This window comes from Ovis aries, chromosome 10 (assembly GCF_016772045.2).
Source record: "Ovis aries strain OAR_USU_Benz2616 breed Rambouillet chromosome 10, ARS-UI_Ramb_v3.0, whole genome shotgun sequence".
In the NCBI taxonomy this organism is placed as follows: domain Eukaryota; kingdom Metazoa; phylum Chordata; class Mammalia; order Artiodactyla; family Bovidae; genus Ovis; species Ovis aries.
In genome coordinates this window covers 61,961,401-61,965,858 of record NC_056063.1, presented here as the reverse complement: position 1 = coordinate 61,965,858, position 4,458 = coordinate 61,961,401, and the positions used below count along the sequence as shown (strand labels likewise).

Genomic DNA, 4,458 nt, shown 5'->3' with positions numbered 1-4,458 from the left:
CTTGGACATCTAGCCTTCAGAAGTATATTTCTGTTGGCTAAGTTACACTGTCTGTATTATGGAAAACTTAGCAAACTAAAACACTGACATTGTCACAAATTATTGACATTCAGTTACATTCATATTTCAGAAATAGAGGCTAAAACCACATTTTCATTTTCATAACCTAACAGTGCTAGAGAAGAATAATTTTTCAGAAAGCATTTGAAATGTATTCAGTATTTTGTTCATCTGTTTGCTTGTTGACACTGTAATTAAGTAGTATTTTCTCCAATAAGCCGTTGTATTCTCTGGAAAAAGTATATGTCTCCTCTTACTCTGAGAGCAAAAATGGTTGAATAACAGGAAAACAAAAGTGAAGGAAAAAATTTTAATCAGGGCATGTTATGTTCAAAGCAGACCAGAAATGTTTGAGAAATGATGATAAGAAAGATTAAGATAAAGAAATTTCAAACAAGGAGTAGCAGTTAGAAAAAAATAAGGAAAAGAAACATATTTCATATGTTTATAACATTGAGTGATAAATGTAGTAAGCTTTTAAAAAAAATAGCTAAAAGAAGTCCATTCCAATATTCTTGCCTAGAAAATCCTATGGACAAAGTCAGAGCTTGGTGGGCGATTGTCCATGGCGTCGCAAAGAGTTGGACATGACTTAGCAACGGAACCCAAGAGAACTCAGTGAAGAATAGATGTGATTAATTGGTAGAATTGGAAAATGACTTAAAATGCCATTGGGAAATTATCTAAAAAGAATTTCTACCTGTATAATTTTATTGCTTAGTAGTTCTAATTTAGGACTTCCCTGCTGGCTCAGATGGTAAAGCATCTGTCTACAATGCGGGAGACCCAGGTTCGATCCCTGGGTTGGGAAGATCCCCTGGAGAAGGAAATGGCAATCAACTCCAGGACTATTGCCTGGAAAATCCCATGGACGGAGGAGGCTGGTAGGCTACAGTCCATGGGGTCGCAAAGAGTCAGACACGACTAAGCGACTTCACTTCACTTCACTTCAAATTTGTAATTCTTGACTACCTAGATCTCACTCATAGCAGCCTCTTTTGAAATAATATGCTCAAGTCTTAACTTCCGAACTAAAAACAAATATATAAACAAAAATCTGAAATAGAATTGATGTTAAAACAACTAATTTCAGAAGAATTATAAGCATAAATTTATAACAATTTGTTAAATTAACTCATACGCCATAGGGACTGAGAATCCATAATTAAGGTAAGAGCATCCTTGTCTGTTTACTTTTTATAGAGAATTATTGTGTATTTTTTTTTTTTGGTCTATTATAAATCAAGGATGATTGTGACAATCTTCAGAGAAGACCTCCTAAGTCAGGGTGACTGTTGAACAGGAAAGAGTACAGGGTGTACCTGACCAATATTTTCCAGGATGAAAACATTGACATGAACTAGGCTGAGATCCCTCATCTGTGGGAGAAGCTCTTTTCAGATTGGTGCCCCAGGAATAAGAAGGTCAATTTCCTATGAGGTCCTAAATAATTGTCTAGTCAGCTTAGTATTATTAACGCTAAACCAGCCCTTCATTTGGAGAAGAAAATGGCAACCCACTCCAGTGTTCTTGCCTGGAGAATCCCAGGGATGGGGGAGCCTGGTGGGCTGCCGTCTATGGGGTCTCACAGAGTCGGACACGACTGAAGCAACTTAGCAGCAGCAGCAGCCCTTCATTTCCTTGCTAGATGGTTAAGTTGAAATTTTCCAATAACCACTGGGTATTTACAAGTTTGTAAGTTTTGTTTTGTTTTGTTTTGTTTTAATATACATGGTCTTCCCTGGTGGCTCTGGTGATAAAGAATATGCCTGCAATGTGGGAGCTCCAGTTTCGATCCCTGGGTTGGGAAGATCCCCTGGAGAAGGGAATGACAAACCATTTGAGTATTCTAGGCTGGAGAATTCCACTGACAAAGGAACCTGACAGGGCTACAGGGCTTTGCGACAGTCTATAGGGTCGCAAAGAGTCAGACACAGCTCAGCAACTAACAGTTTCATACTTTGGTATACATATTCTTTTATTCCCTTTAAGAAAAAAGGTCTATACAAACATGTTTATCTAAAATGCGAACATGTTGAACTTCTAATTTGTGATGTGTCAGTCTCTATTGAATTGTATGACTTGTTAATGAGTAATAATAATAATAATTTTAAAAGATATAAAAATATAGTGCTGGGAATTCCCTGATGGTCCAGTGGTTAGGACTCTACGCTCTCTCTGCCAAGGGCCTGGGTTGGATTCCTGGCCAGGAACTAAGAAACTATGTGGCTCACAAGCTTCATAGTGTGACGACAAAAGAAAAAAAAAAAAAAGAATATTGTGCTCATGTTTGGAAATATATATGCAGCAGAATTAAGTTGGAATGTCTTAATTTCATTAAAACAAACTGATCACTATTAAAAGCATCTGCTGCTGTTGTCAGGTTGAAATATTTTACCATTTAGGAAGACAGAACTCTTTTTTGGAGTGATAATTTGCAATTGAAATTCACCAATAGAAATATATTTTACTTTGGGGATGTGATTAATTTAAGCAAAACAACATCTGTCACACTAAAGTGATGCTAATTTTAATTTTATTGTTTTTTTTATGTTTATATGGGATATTTTTGTAAACAAACATTATGTTTTATCAGCATTAAATCTATAAGCTTAAGAAATTTATTTCTAGTTATGTCTGTAATTGTAAATTATGATTGAATTGCAAATCATCACAATAGCCCACAAAATTTAAACTTCTTTAATAAGAAGCTCTTCACCATTCCATTTGAAACCAATCACCAATATAGCCATGGACATGAACTTGGGCAAACTCTGGGAGATGGTGAGGGACAGGGAGGCCTGGTGTGCTTCTGTCCATAGGGTCACAATGAGTCAGAATTACTTGGCGACTGAACAACTGATATAGGCAATACAAACCCTCTATGAAAAGAGTTTTCACTGTTCTACACAATTGCCTACTTTCATTTTTGCTTCTTTCTGTTTTTAATATAGATACTCTTATAGGTGTGTACTGACATATTTTTCTCCATATATCAGCTGTATTTTATGTTACTATATGAATGTTTTTGTGTGCAAGTATCTGTCTGTGTGAGAGTTATCAGGAGACAAAGCTTCATTGATAGTCTTGTTTCTTCACAGTCAGGACTTCCTAAACATAGACTGCTGGTAACCTGAGGAAAAGGCTGTTTCAATGATAAACAACATTTGGAAATTAAATACAGACCTCAAATGTGAGAGATTTGCAAATTTGTCTCCCATGGAGCCATTCTTTTACATTCCAAATGGTTATAGACCTAGAGGCTTTCCCCTCTTGGCCAGAAGGAGGAGATGTCTAATGCATTTTAATTATGAACTTATAATTATTAATCAACCTTGGATTTTTGAAATTACCTTTCAGTTCATTTCAGTTCAGTCTCTCAGTCGTGTCAAACTCTTTGCGACCCCATGAATCGCAGCACACCAGGCATCCCTGTCTATCATCAACTCCCACTCAAACTTATGTCCGAGTCTGTGATGCCATCCAGCCATCTCATCCTCTGTCGTCCCCTTCTCCTCCTGCTCCCAATCCCTCCCAGCATCAGAGTCTATTCCAATGAGTCAACCCTTCACATGAGGTGGCCAGAGTACTGGAGTTTCAGCTTTAGCATCATTCTTTCCGAAGAACACCCAGGACTGATCTCCTTTAGAATGGACTGGTTGGATCTCTTATCTATACTTAATTTCTTTAAGATTCTCTTTATTATATTTCATTCTTACCATACTGAAACATTTGTCACAAAACTTTAGTGAGATATAAACCATACCATTCCAGGTTTTTTAGTATATACAGAGTGGTGTAATCATCACCACGATCAATTTTAGAACATTCATCACCTCAAAAAAAATATCCCATACCTCTTAGCAATCACTTTCCATTTTCCAACAACACTTATCCTAGTGAGTGTAATATGGCGTGATTTCAATATGTATTTCTCTAACAGCCAAAGATGTTGAACATCTTTTAATATACTTATGGACTTATATATCTTCTTTGTAGAAATTTCAGTTCAGATACTTTCACAATATTAAATATTATCATTTTTATTATTGAGTTGTAAGAGTTCTTCATATAGTCAACATAAAAGTCACTTAATACATAATTTAAAGCTATTTTTCTTACTATGAATTGTCTTTTTACTTCCTTGATAATAACCTTTAAAGCAAAACCTTTGCAATTTTAAGGTAGTCCAACTTATCTTTTTTCGTTTGTATTATATTCTTTGGAGTCGAAATTAGTAAAGCTTTGCCAGATCAAGGTTACAAAGATTTTCTTCTATCAATTTTTTTTAGTTTTAGCAGTTACATTTAGATCCACAAACCACTTTGGTCAAATATTTTAAATTTTAGTAACACTTTAAGCCCCCTTTCATTTTCCTATAAGTTTGTATTTTTATTA

The 4,458-nt window shown here is 35.6% G+C and overlaps 1 non-coding gene across 1 annotated transcript; it reads left to right on the top strand.

Annotated features, from left to right (window-relative positions):
- Positions 1 to 799: 799 nt before the first annotated feature.
- On the top strand, positions 800 to 871 carry TRNAC-ACA (transfer RNA cysteine (anticodon ACA)). Its single transcript has one exon. It is a non-coding gene; the product is annotated as a tRNA-Cys (tRNA).
- Positions 872 to 4,458: the final 3,587 nt, after the last annotated feature.